Genomic DNA, 15895 nt, shown 5'->3' with positions numbered 1-15895 from the left:
GAATTTCCCTATATTGAAAGCCCTGATTTTGACGTTCCTTTTTTTCGCTTGCTACTGATGCGAGTGATGTTGGGATTGAGCAGTTTTTTGTTGCAGGAAGATGCTCATGGAGTATCTCATCCTGTTGCCTATTTCTCCAAAAAGTTATCCCCGGCACAACGGAAATACTCGACTGTAGAGAAAGAGACTTTGGGATTAATTTTAGCTGTTAATCATTTTCAGGTGTATTTATCCTCTACAGGGACTCTGATTAAAATATTAACGGATCATAATCCATTGATTTTCTTGAACAGGTTTAGGAATAAAAATCAACGGCTGATGCATTGGAGCCTCCTGCTCCAGGAATGGAATTTTAGCTTTTCACACATTCCAGGCAAAAGTAATGTTGTCGCTGATGCGCTGTCACGCATCAGTGACTGATCGATAGGTTGATTTGAGAAAAACCATTTTGTTCTTCGTAAAGTTGTTTTGTATATATTTATATTAATTGATTTGATTAATCCTATAAATTTATTGAATGTACAGGTTTCCAGGTGTGTTGTAATAATGTTGTGTCAGGTGTTTGTTTTGTTTATGAAATAATTTAGGATTAAGTATTTAAGATTAAGATGTTAAATGTCGTGATTTGCAGGTTTTTCTTCGGTGTCGTCTTTGATTAAGAGTGGTTAAGGGTACTTTTGATTTCTGTTTACTTTAGTATGTGTTGTTGGTGGAGGTTAATTTTAAGGTGTTACCATTGTCTTGTGTATGTGTTGTTGGTGGAGGTTAATTTTAAGGTGTTACCATTGTCTTGTGTATGTCCAGGTTAATTTTAGGGTGTTACCATTGTCTTGTGTATGTCCAGGTTAATTTTAAGGTGTTACCATTGTCTTGTGTATGTCCATTAATGATGTGTGTATTTGAGGTCCAAACCCGTTTTGTGTGAGGACGCTCTCTGAAGTGTAGAGGCACTAAAACTGAGTGAAGTGTAGTGAAAAGACGCTCTTTGAAACTCAATGAGTCGCAAAAACCAGTAGTGTTGAGTAAGGATGCTCTCTGGAGTGAAAAGAGGCATTATTGGAAAGTGTTGTGAAGGGCCACAATATTGAGTGTGTAGTAAATCATTGATATGCGGACAGTGTGTTACGTTTTTTTTTTTTTTTTGGTGATTGATGGTTAGTTTTTATAAATCATTAATCATATACTGTTATGTCCCTGTTCTTTGTTTATGCCAATGGTCCACATTAATTCTTTCTTTACATAGCTTAGATAGGTCACGGGCTCTGTAGCACAACACAGCCGTTTTTTAGGCGCTACAGGCTGGTGTATGAGTGGTGACCTAGACTAAGTTAAGGTTAATCTATTAAGGTTTTGGTCCTTATTTTTGTTTGACTGATATTTGTGTTTTCAGAATAATTTAGCCAGGTCACAGGCTCACGGGTCTGTAGCACAGCACGGCCGTTTTTTAGGCGCTACAGGCTGGTGTATGAGTGGTGACCTTGGTTGAGGTAACGCTAGCCCCATTGTGGTCGATTTATATTTTTGTTGTCGGTTATCTAGGTTTAGTCTAATAATAGGTTAGTCTTGTTAACATTGGTGCTCTGCTAACCTGTGCCCACCGCTCCACTTGTGAGTTCATGGGGATATTACCATATTTCTTCATATGTTGATACTGATGTTATTTTTGGCGTGGTCACTATAAATTATTTACTTATATTAGTTTTAAGTCTTAGTATTAAGGTTAAGATTTGATATCTATTGACTGTATTGAAAATGGTACAAAATTTTTTGCCCCTATCTCTAATCTATTTTTGCCGGCAATGTGATATAGTATTTTTAATAACTTTTGAGTTTTGTAATTAGACTTTAATTTTTCTTATTGTCCCTGTTTTATTTCATTTAGATTGAATTGCTATGTTAGCTTTTGATTTTTTTTATATATTTCTTTGAATTTTGAGTTAAGTTCAATATTTTTGTAGAAAAATTTTCTTGTGGAAAATTTTTTTTTTTTGTTGGGTGAGGAGGTGTCAGTATGTGTTTAATTTAACATAAATTAATTTGTTTTGAATAAGTCACTTTGGCTGTCATTATTTTTGGAACGTAATGACCCTGTTTCCTCCTCCCCGACTTTTCTGACTTGTTGTATAGTTTTAATTACAATGAGCTTGTTTTATTTTCACGTGTGCAGCTGTATTCGGCGCTGTCTCGTCAGGACTGAGCAGTCGTTTCTGGACCTTTAACATTGTGAGGGCTTGACTTATTGGAGGATTAACTCTGGATTACGATACCTGCCTTTCTTCAGTTGCTGCTGCTGTCCTCCTTTGGGAGGTTGATTCATTCTTCAGTCTGCGCCCTTGGTTCAGTCATTCTACCAAGGGGACCTCTCTGCCAACTGGTATGGTGTGATTACCTGTCGGACGGCCGTGTCCGTTGTTCGTCTTGTGACCTTAAAGCGATTTACTCTTCAGTCTGCGCCCTTGGCCCAGTTATTATGCCAAGGGGACCTCTCTTACGTTTGGTAAGGTCTTTGGAATATAGATTATTCTCCTCGACCCGTGATTTGAAGGCTGTGGTGGCCACTACCACCGTTTAGAGCTCACTTAAGGGAGCAGTTTTTTTTTTTTTTATAAATGTTTAGTGTGTAATAAGTTAGGTTATTCTGACTTTTTGACATTCTATTACTTTCAGGGCCCTCTCTTTAAATTGTAATTGCATAGTCTATCTTAATTTGGTGTAAGTGTGTTTGTTATTCGATGTTTTCAGTGTATGGTTGATTTTTGTGTTTATTTAATGTATTTTGTAAGAGGCTCAGTGGTCATTTCTTTCTAAAATCTTGTATTAAATATTAAGGTTTTATTCTCAGTTTTTCTTTATCCTCCTTGATTCCATCCGTGTACACTCTGTTGCGGCCATTCCACCTATTGTGGACTTGGTCGTTTGTAACTTTATTTGTATTTTAAGAGACTTTGTATGTTTGATGGCCATGGGCCCATAACAATATATATATATATATATATATATATATATATATATATATATATATATATATATATATATATATATATATATATATATATATATATATATATATATATATATATATATATATATATATATATACACACACACACACACACACACACATATATATATATATATATATATATATATATATATATATATATATATATATATATATATATATATATATGTATATATATATATATACTATATATATATATATATATATATATATATATATATATATATATATATATATATATATATATATATTGTTACAAGTGATCAAGCACCTGGTTATTACACAAATAGGCCAACAAATCTGTTGTGCAAATGATAATACCAAAAGTTACCTCACATTGACCAGACACTTGAAACCTCATAACATAGCTTTGACTGAATCTCTAAAGGTACAATGTTCCCATAAACTTACTTATCACTGGAGAAAATCAATGTAATTTTATCAAGTTATGGATGAGGTAACAATTACTAGATTATATCCAGATTAGTGGAATATGGGTTTCACTTCAATCAGCACTGTAGCTGTCTCTCTGTTTCTATTTTACCTAGATAAGTCTCAGGTGAACAAACAGATACATCACTTACCTTATACACACTCATTAATGTCTGTAAGTACTGGTAATCAAAATGAAACGCTATGTTTTAAAAACTTTAAACAAACAGGTTTATTTCTAAGTTCAAAAGTTATATGTAAAGTTCACAACCTCAAAAGATTTACCATTAATTGACAACAGTGTAAGATTTAAGTATCTCTTAATCAAGTTTAATTCACAAAACTTTAATTTATCAAGAAAACAATCTGGTTATGTAAGAATCAAACTATTAGCTATTACTTAAGTGCCAAGCTTTTACCTGATTCAAGAATTACAAACAGTCACCAAAATATTATTGATTGAAATCCACATAGCATTCTCTAAAATCTCTATAACAGGTAGGCACTAACAAAATGCTAAGAAATCACCAGCAAAACACGGCAACAATAAAATCACAATAATATGATATCACAGACATATAAGAATGCAATACACAAAAATGAAAATACCACAATCACGAATAATGTGCTTAAAGATTACATCAATCTTTTATATAACTTTCCCTATAAAAAAAAAGTTAGACTCACATCTTTCTAAGACTTAGTCAAACACAACAATTCTCTTTTACCAAGAATATCTCCTAACAAAACTCAAGTCACCACATTACCTTTAGTAAATATTACACCAATATGTAACAAGGACACAGAATTAACACTTTTTTGAAAGTGTACGTAACGTGCTCTACGATCTTTCTTCATGAAAAAGAGGCGTATGAAGGTTCGCTCACGATAACATTTACATCCATTTTTCTCCCCTCTCTCTCTCTCTCTCTCTCTTTCTCTCTCACCGTGTATCGCCTCTCTCTCTCTCTCATCGCTTTCCGAAGTTCACCCACCCGAATCGCACTCATTCTCACCAAATCAATTAAATGGACCATTTAAAGAAACGCAATAGTTTCTACAAAAATAGGTTTATTATTCAAATAACCCAACAAGAAATGAATAAAACAAAGCAAAGATTAAAATGCATAATAAATGAATTATCGAGTTAGATAACTAAACTCTGAAATGCAAAACAATTCTGATTAAAGAAGTCTCACTATGGCTAATAGCCTGAAAAATATCCAAACTCACACATACTCCCCAAATCAATAACTAGTCATGTCAAAACAGTCTACCACATGTTATTCGAAACAGTCCACACTATCCACTCTGTCCACAGACATCTGTCGGAAGAATTAAACATGATAGAAAACTCCCAAAAATACATGAAATGCAAAAACACAATAATGGAAAGTGTAAAATGCATAGCCAAGATATGGCAAACGTAACATGACAAAATAATAATATGAAAGAGGTATGAATATTCATATTAAATCTCCCACACCAGTTCAAAAGTTCATAATGATTAGAAAATCATAGTAAAAATCACAAGTTCAATTTCCTCCCAGAAAACAGAGATTTCAAACTCTACCTTATCTGCCGATTCAAAAGCCTGGATCCTCTCCAAAGCTACGTCTAGACAACTGCAGTTCTATCACGTTAATGAATGATCAAACTCACTTTTAGGGCAGATTTTGGCATAATCTAGATCAAATTAACGCACGTACTCACGAATATACATAACACTTCGGAAGATCACCTGACCGGCAATATTGCTGAGGAATCAAACTATTTGCTGAACACAAAGATTTTACCTCGAGTCTCTCGACCTAGTTCCATCTGACTCCAAAAATTCTTCCATAACATCTTAAAGCATTGAAGCTATGAAATGCATATATGTGTCCTTTAAAATTGTAGCAGCCATATTTTCTGAAATAAATATATATCTCCTCTTCAACACTTGTACAAAATAATATTCCTGGTCACCTTCTACAAAATTAACACACTGCTGGGGTGAGTTTAACAGAGCTTTTACAGACACGTTTCTGTTATTTCCATTATAACATCGGGAGAGAGAGAGAGAGAGAGGTCTGGGTCTAATGGCCGTTTCTACCAGACTGCTGATGTCTTTTAGGAGACACTGGTTTTTAATCTCGTAGGCCGAGAATACACATAGGGTGTTCACAGAGAATACACATGTATGAATACACCTACACACACGTATACAAGTATACTCATACACACGATCGCTTCGAAGTGAAACTAACCTTATCGCTTATGATTGATACTTCCTGGTTCAGGGTTTACAAAATCTTTTGTCAGCCTGAGGCAGCTGGGCACACATTAGATACGAAATAACACCACTTATTTGCTATTTCTCTATCTCTCTTTCTTAGATTACGAACAGAATAGGCATAGGCAGAATTAATAACGAAGGAATAAACATACAGTGATAAAGACATAACAGTTAACTCGCCGACTGGGTGACAACTCATCACGATAACAAAAGTAAATGCTTTTTCCCTAAGCCACCTGAACAAACAGAAAAGCGAGCCTTTATTCTTTCTTTCTCTGCAGACAGGATGTAGCAATCTGATAAGCTTTTCAAAATACAATTTCAAAAGATTAAACAAAAGGGGAAAAATATCCCATAGAATCATAAGTTTACATAACACACAACACATCTATAAGAAAAGACATTTTAAAATCACGTCTTCACAACAAATGACGAATCTTGTAAGCAAAAACAATCAAAAGTTTTCACAGAGACATTATAAACAATTACAAAATGGTTATAAAAATTATATCACCTTATAATATTCCTCCCCCCAAAAGATTAATTATCCCGGGTTCGAATCGGTGGATTCAGAGAGGGATAAATAATCTGCAATTACACTGCTCTCTCCAAAAATGTTCTCTCTCCTTACACAACAAGATTATACAAACAATTAGGGAAAATATTTTGGCTGAAAAACTTGTACAAAATAAGCAATAAACTGCAAACACATTCACAAATCTTGGTAACTCCTTCACCACTCTAGAAACAAATTGGGCTTGCCGAATATTATCAAGTAATTGATCAATAAGAGGTAAGGGATAATTATCAGCTACACTGATGGAATTCAATTTCCTGCAATCAGTGCACATCCTAAATGAGCCATCTGGTTTCTTTACTAACACACAAGGGGAACTGTAATGACTTGAACTGGGCTCTGCCAATCTGTGCTGCAACAAATATTCAACTTCCCTTGTATAAGAAGTTGTTTGGGTGATAGATCTAACCTCAGTTGTAGTTTCTGAAAAGTAGGGTTTCAGAAGATTGACATGTATCTTCCTCTGTCGTTTTCTTCTTCCTGGTGTTTCAATCACATAAGTTCGATCACCTAACTTTTCTGTTATCCTATAAGGACCTTGAAATTTATTTGTAAGGGGAAACCTTTTCACTGGTAAAAGCTTCTTAACTTTGTCTTAGCATCATATTTTCTTTTCATTTTCTCTTGGCTTGTCTTTAAATTTTCTAAAGAGAATTTTCTCATTTCTTCTAACCTTTTCCTTAAGTTCTTCACATATTCTCCTAGGACTTCCTCTTGATTTTCTTCCCAGTTCTCTGCAAGGATTTTCAACGGACCTCTCATGTCTCGACCGAAAATCATTTCATTTGGCGAACATCCCATACTTTCTTGATAAGCATTTCTTACCTCAAATAACATTAAGGGTACACCAACATCCCATTCTCTTCCCGACTCATTACAGTATTTGGTTACCATACTTTTCAAAGTTTGGTGGAACCTTTCTAAAGCTCCTTGAGGCTCTGGGTGATAAGCGGTAGATAACTGATGTTTCACTCCTAGCAAATTCAGCACATCTTGGAATAACTTTGAAGTAAAGTTCATTCCTCTATCGCTCTGTACAATTTCTGGGACTCCAAATTTGGAAAAAAATTCCACCAATTTCTCAGCTATTACCTTGGCACTTATACCTCTTATAGGAATTGCCTCTGGATATCTTGTTACAGGACACATTAGCGTCAACAGATGTTCATGTCCTTTCTTCGTTTTTGGAAGTGGACCAACCACATCTATTACCGCTTTGCTTAAGGGTTCTCCTCTAACTTCTATCGGTTGTAGGGGGAGCTTTTTGAATAGTTTCATTTGGTTTTCCAGCTATTTGGCATGTATGACACTCCCTGCAAAATTTACTGACATCCTTGTGTAATCCAGGCCAAAAGAAATACTTCATAACCTTCTCAACAGTCTTTCTGATTCCCATATGTCCAGTTTCGTGCGCTACTACTACCACTTGCTTCCTCAATGAATATGGAATTAAAATTTGATGATATTCACCCCATTCAGCATTTCCTGGTATATCTACAGGTCGATGCTTCCTCATTAGCAATCCATCCCTTAGATAATAACAGGTGGGAGTTTGTTGTACTTCTGGTTCAACAACTCTGAAGAACAGTTCTGCCAACGTTGTATCCTTCTTCTGTAATTTCACTAATTTTCGGCATCCATTCGAGCGTTGTGATCCAGCAACAGTTTCGTTACTTCCAGACGATCTGCATTTGCGCAGGCGTGCAGTGCACTTTTTCCTAATAAATTTTGACTGTTCACATCAGCGCCAACATCCAGGAGGTACTTAACAATTTTCAAATGGCCATTGAAGGAAGCGAGCATCAAACTATTGATGCCGTGATGATTAGCGGCCTCAATGTCTGGGAAAACAAACAAAACCATAAAACAATACAATATCTCAAGCGAAAACTAAATTTGCGAACTCTGGGTAAATAGTTACTACACTAGCAGTAGACATCAAAATATAGCACTTGACTTAAGAAAGCTGCAGTGAATATTAGCCAAATCAATAAGTTATAAATAAGCGAATACGGTAGCGCTTATATAGTGTATAATATTAAAAGCAATAAACTAAAAACTCACGTGCTCCGTGCTCCACAAGCATTCTGACGATATTGAGGTGGCCACATGTACAAGCTGCTTGCAACGGAGAGCTATTGAATCTCGTAACGCCATTTGCATTCGCTCCTTTCGAAAGGAGAAATTTAACTACCCAGTAGTGGCCTGCAGCATTACAAGCACACCATAAAGGACGTACCCCATTTTCAAGAGAGCCTTGGACTAGAACTGCAAAGAAAAACTGTCTAGTTATATATATACTGTACGTCTGATGTTGCAAGGTCTAAGAAATCTCATTGAAATTGATCAAGTTTTCAGCAGTCATTTTCGCAGGTAGAGCTGGTCAGAGAAAGCTATCTACTGATGTACATTAAAAATCACATACCTGATCCTAGTTCTTTGATATCTGCGTCTCTGTAGTCAACGAGAAACCTGACACAGTATTTATGTCCAAGAAGAGCTGTCGTACACAATAAGGAATATTGTCTCTCATTAGCCTTCTCATGGCAGTAATTATTGCCTGATGACGACAACTGAAAACCCTTAGTAAAAGAATGAGATGACTGAGAGTAATAACAACACAATAATAATAACAATAATATTGATAATAATGACAAGCATGTTGATTTCTCACAAAAGTTCATATCTTCTTGATGATAAACATAAACAAGTAAAAAATATGCAATCGAGTTTTCTGTACAGTGTATAATGCTGAATGAGCCGCCGCCCATGAAACTTTCAGTCACGGCCCGGTGGTGGCTTGTCCTATAGTGTTGCCAGACGCACGATTATGGCTAACTTTAACCTTAAATAAAATTAAAAACTACTGAGGCTAGAGGGCTGCAATTTGGCAAGTTTGATGATTGGAGGGTGGATGATCAACATACCAATCGCAACCCTCTAGCATCAGTAGTTTTTAAGATCTGAGGGCGGACAGAAAAAGTGCGGACGGACAGACAAAGCCATCCCAATAGTTTTAAAACTTGAAGTCAGGGAACACGAGTTTTGTTTTAAGTACTCATTCCAATTAGCCTCAGTAGGATTCCGTACCATTCAAGCGCCAAAGAAAAAAATGAATTCGCCCCAGACTCACTACCACATCACCACACCTGAATCTTCATCATTATAGAGTAAAAAAAAAAAAAGGTGTAATGATATATTATGAACGGAAACAAATTGAAAATAAATTTCCAGATGTGAAGCCAACTAACTACTCGAAAAGCAGAAACAAGATTAAGCCAAAGAAAAAATAAGCTTTCTTATAATTTTGGCAAATTAGAGTTAGAAATCCCAGTGCATGTGTATTAGGCGTGTGCTTAATAACTGTAATTCAGAAGAAATTTTTAAAGAAAAAAATAAACCTACAGATGATTTTTAGATGTGATAAATGACGCTGCCCATGGCGTAAGTGAACCTAAATAGATATCTCTTCATCAAGGAAGTTTGCTGTATATATGTCGTGAACTTATCCAGCGAAAGCATTGATGCACATGCGCATAGAGAATTGCAGACTAATATAGCAAAGCTTCAACAAAGCGTTTGGAGTAAGGGCCATTGGCTAAAGAGCCCTGAGATGCAAAGGAAATCTTAATAAGAAGCTTCAATAATATTTTCCAAAAACATCTTTGGAAATCTAGGAAAAAAATGGTTAAAAGAATTTTGTGCAATAATTACGGCAAGAACCTTTGGCAAATGGCCCCGAAAATTAAAAAGATGCAAAGAAGAATGTCAGTGAGAAACTTAAAATTTATATAATCCAGAAATAAGTCTGGAAAACTGTAAACTATCAGAAAATTTGGGAAACCATTACTGCTCACTCAAAAACTTCAATTACCTAGAATATAACTCATGCCTACCGATCACTTATTCCTAAATGATGAACATTTTTCCAACGTATACCTATAGCAGTAAAATATTCATTAACGAAGTTTCTTCGGCGCAATCGAGTTTTCTGCACAGCCGCTGCAGCATATAATCAAGGCCACCGAAAACAGATTATCTTTCGGTGGTCTCGGTATAGTGCTGTATGAGCCGCGGTCCATGAAACTTTAACCACGGCCCGGTGGTGGCCTATCCTATATCGTTGCCAGTCGCACGATTACGGCTAACTTAACCTTAAATAAAATAAAAACTACTGAGGCTAGAGGGCTGCAATTTGGTATGCTTGATGATTGAAGGGTGGATGATCAGCATACCAATTTGCAGCTCTCCGGCCTCAGTAGTTTTTAAGATGTGAGGGCGGACAGAAAAAGTGCGAACAGAAAATAGTAGAGACGGAGAGACGAAGCCAGCACAACAGTTTTCTTTTCAGAAAACTAAAAGGACCATAGAAGAGTAAACGGTTCCTTTAGGTGATGTTACCTCGTTTTTAAATTACTGAATATTTTCATCTTTTATTAAGAATAGCAACTGCTGCACTCGAGATGTGAATACATTACTGCTGAAAGCTAGCGTTTAAAACTCGTATTTATATCGTCTAGAATGGAGTAACATGAATAAAATGATAAAGATAATATTCCTTCTTGAATGAAAACGTAAAACTGTTTCTATCCCATATATCAGATAATGTGTACAAGTATCAACCTAATTTACTGTATACTAGCAGCTGATGTGACCAGAATTAGATGTACAGATTTATATCAGCAGGTATTAACCTGCAACCTTAGTTTCTTATTCAAATTTATGTTTCCCAAGAACTATTTTCCTTGACAAAAACTGAAAAGAAGAAATAATGCTTCAAGTTCACTTACTTCCCTGACGCATACGAAAGAACCCGTGTTCCATCCATTAATGGCTTCATTTCGGCCTATTTTTTTACATGCAGAAGTTCAGGTAAAGTACTTGTACTGTCTTTTTACCAGTGGGCCGGTGGGTAAGATCTTCGATACGACAGGAGTCTTGGATGAAGAAAGCAACGTACCACTAGACTTGGTGAATATACTAAACTGAAATTTCTTACCCATTTTGGTCCTGTTTCTAAAGGCATGAAGAGGCGGAGCTAACATACCTTTAATCCTTCGACCAACGGTCACCCAAAGTCCTGCCAAAAATATGACGTCACGGATTTCTTTTCTCTCGTTTGCCCTCCCATCTCAACTATTTCTAAGAAAGTTTGACCTACATTGAAAGTAAGTTCTTTCAAGTACAAGGCATACATTTAAGATATGTTTCAAGGACAGCATATGGGTACACCACGATTAGAAATAAAATCTTGTTAAATGTTGTACATCCGTGATTCATTCCTCCATGCATTTCTGGGGGAGGGATTTAATTAATGGCAGACGATGGGAGTATACAACGGAGTGTCCTGATTGGCTGATCCAGTTATGCCTCCGGGAGTCAATTAGACACACCTCTTTTCAGCCTAATATAGGCTGACTATATAGAAGAAAAAATACTGGCTGCTCTATGAGCATACCGCCAGTTAAATCATAAACAACAAAGGATAAAAGCATTTGCACTGTATTCATTCATTATATTGTGTGTAGTTAAAAATAACTGATCATTTTATAAAATATGAGACGATACTACATATCTGGTTGCATGAGTAGAAACCTGGCTGAATAAAGGGAAGTTTCATATAAGAACAACAGCAAATCACAGACTACCATTTGGTGATGCCATTTTCACTGTAGACATTGCTAAGTGAATAGCATATATCTGATACTTCTAGAGGGAAAAATTAAAAACTACATGGCTTTTTCTTTGTCATCAACGGACACAAGCAATTAATAAACCAAGATCGAAAACATTCTGATATAAAGAAGCTGTAAGACGGTTAAGGAAAACCCATAAGAACGCAGGTCAAAAACAAAAGCTCAACAGCGTCTACTTTTACGACCCCTATTAATCCACCCCTGGCATCTTAATCCGATATTTCTCAAGATAATATTCATATGGGAACAACAACTTTGGCAGGGTTAAACATATCTTTCGATAGGCCCAGAGTCTAGACTAGAGATTATAGACCCTGAGTTGACTATTCTCTACGGCTGTGATGTAGTCGGCTTTCCAGTGGGCCGGTAGGGACCGAATCCAGAACTGTCTTCTTTGTCCAGACAATTATCCTTGCTGAACAGCTTAGCCTTATTCCCATGACGATGATGTTGAAATTGTTTAACCAATTAAGAAGGTTAATTGTCCAAAATGATATATCGAAGGTTGACTTCATTCCTGAGCTTTTCCTTTCGGCGAAAATCAAAAAAGAACTGTTCACAATAGCAATAGTTTTCTTCCAGATGACAAGATACATGAAAAAAATTAGATCCTTTAATTCTTTTTTTTAATTCATCAAAATTTTCAGGTTTTATAAATTCAGTTTCACATAAGTTAACATCGTAATAAAATTTCATGGTTTTATAATAAAATTAACATTCTTTAAAAAATTATGTTGCTTTGAAGTTAATCCGATTTCACTACCAAGGCGAATATTCCTGTTACTTCTTCACTTTTACACTTTTTCGTTCAAAACTAAAAGAGAAAAGACAAAAAATAGATAATGTCAGTTTGTTCACCAAATAACGCCCGGCCATCACCTAATTGTTGCCTTGTGTTTGAACGAAGTGTTTTTTAATGATAAATTATTAGAGCCGATTACAGCTAATACTCTTCGTGTGATTAAAAAAATGCATTAAAGTTATTTTCGTTCTTTTCTAGTGTTCGAAGTGTTTATTCCTTCCTGGTAAACGATGAAAGAGATATTACAACGCCGAAGATTCTCGCCTCAACTGAGTGACCGGCGTCTGTTCCGTAACCCCGTTTTCTATCGCGAACCTTGACATGTGTAAATGAGGGTAGGTTTTAGAAGAAAACTGTCTCCAATTATTTTTTCCTCCCATTTCCCCCTTCTTCGTCTTTCCGTCCTCTTTTCCTCTCCCTGCCCTATTGCGATACGACACATGCTATTCCTAACCGGTTACTTTATATTTGTAAATAATCACACGACAATCAGCCAGACAGTAAATAGGGCATCCTAACTGATTTCTCAACATTTGTTAATAATAATATCACGAGCATTCGACTTCGGTTCTCTTCCTTCTTAGGCCACTTAAGTTACCTGTTTTCATTTCTTGATTTATACAATAGCTCTCTATCATTCACAGGTGTTGTGATAAAACCAAAGGATTTTGAAGTTATAGTAAATAGGACTCAAGGTTTTTCTCTGAACAATAATGACAACAATGAAATCAAGATTTTTAATGTTCTCAGTTTCAAGAATAGGTTGCATTAGTAGTGGGTGATATGAGTTTCAAATACCTTAAAGATATCTTATTGCCAAAAAAATTACCATCGCATTGTTCCCTAAATGAATAAGCTAAAATACAAGAACAAAAAAATAATAATAATAATAATAATAATAATTATTATTATTATTATTATTATTATTATTATTATTATTATTATTATTATTTATATCTTGCCTCGTCTGAAAGTAATATATATTATATGTATATATATGTATATATATATATATATATATATATATATATATATATATATATATATATATATATATATATATATATATATATATATATATATATATATATAAGTGAACAGTGGAAATTATATAGAGGTAAAAGAAACTTATGTATATCATTTAAAGAAATGGAAAAAATTTCACCAGGTTTGATCCCGTTATTCATTATCGATTTGCTGATCAGAAAAAGCCCCTCTCTGTATAGAAGTTCCTTTAAAGTAGTAATCCATTCGAGGGAGACTTTATGATAAGATTAAGTTACCTGACAAGACTCACTGTAACCATTACAGTCCCTGGCGGTCATGATAATATTGAATGTGTTAGAGATTTAAAACTGTATAGTTTCACAGTACTTCAAGTGAATTTAATTTGAGTTTTATTGATCGACGTCGCTGTTGTATCGTAGACGATTCAGTTTTCTTTAGTTTACCAGTAAAATCCCACGCCCTTCGATGCATGTTTACCAGAGCAATACAAACAAACACAATAAAACAAGACCCTGCTTTTGTAGTGAAAATTGGAATAAGTCTGTCAAACTGGAAGGGAAATGCCCGATTAAGAAGACAATTAACGTAGGTAGTCTGGTCAAAAATCATCCTGATGAAATCATATTTAATTACGATGGTTTCGCTGGAGTTTCTGCCAAAGTAACGATTTGCAAATTTTGCCAATAACTGGTAAAAGTGAAGGCGCGTGTAATTAAAATTGGTTTTCCTTATCAAGTCAACGTAAGTGCCCTGCTAAATCGTCCTGAGATACACACAGACACACACATATATATATATATATATATATATATATATATATATATATATATATATATATATATATATATATGTGTATATATATATATATATATCAGTAAATTTGTACATAGCATGTGTATTTATGAGTATACATGCAAATCTCATCGCCCGTATGTTGAACCAACATATTTATTATTGACCTCAAACTCATAAATTAAAGTTTTCAAACACACACACATATATATATATATATATATATATATATATATATATATATATATATATATATATATATATATATATATATATATATATATATATATATATATATATATATATATATCGATTTTGTAACATCTATGTTGAATATTTTTTTAATGCATACTCTAAAAATCTGTTACAGATTTACTGGAACAAAGTACTCGTAAAATAGAGTATTCTAAAAAATTTCACATTTTTCTTTTTATATTTTGCATTTGTTTCGTTTAAACACTAATAATTTTAACTTCAAGGTGAAAATATGATTTCATTCCTTTCTCTCGAAATGACTTATATAGTTATTCATCTTTGATCATTACCGGATAAAACGGCGTTGTAGTCTCCGCCGATTAAAAAAGTGTTCATATTTTAGATGTCGAAATTTTTTTCAATATTCTATGATAGCAAATATTGAAACCTTTGAAATTAATCAACGATTTTTTTTTTAAGTTTTACCTTTCACTCGCTTCACTTCAGACGATCAAGGCCATCCCCTTTTGTACTCTTAAGGAATGGACCATATAGAGTTTAGGCCAAAGGCCAAGAACTGGGACCTATGAGGTCATTCAGCGCTGAAAGGAAAATTGAGAGTAAAAGGTTACGAAGGTGTAACGGGAGGAAAACCTCAAAGCAGTTGCACTATGAAATAATCGTTAGACGAGGATGGATAGCAAGATGGAAGAAAGATAATATGAACTGAGGTACAGTAAAAGGAATGAAAGGAGCCTTTAGTAATGCCTACAGTGCACCCCGTGAGGTGCACTGACGGTACTACCCTCCTACGGAGCTTTTGTACTCCTAAGGAAGAGTCTTTTGATTGTTGCTGGAGAGCGCTCTCATAATTGTTTCAGTTTGACCTACAAGAATAAGGGAACTGGGATCGCAATAATTTTGAAAGTATTCGTTGATAATTAAGTACGTGCAATAGAGATAAATTTACTTGTGAAGGTTTCAGAATACGTTCGGTATCTTTGGTATAATTTCTCTAAACACTGGTTTGAAAGTTTCCAAGCTATTCCAAGCATAATTATTACACATACATACATACATACATACATACATA

Source organism: Macrobrachium rosenbergii, unplaced genomic scaffold (genome assembly GCF_040412425.1).
Source record: "Macrobrachium rosenbergii isolate ZJJX-2024 unplaced genomic scaffold, ASM4041242v1 13908, whole genome shotgun sequence".
NCBI lineage: Eukaryota > Metazoa > Arthropoda > Malacostraca > Decapoda > Palaemonidae > Macrobrachium > Macrobrachium rosenbergii.
This window is presented reverse-complemented; position numbering follows the sequence as displayed.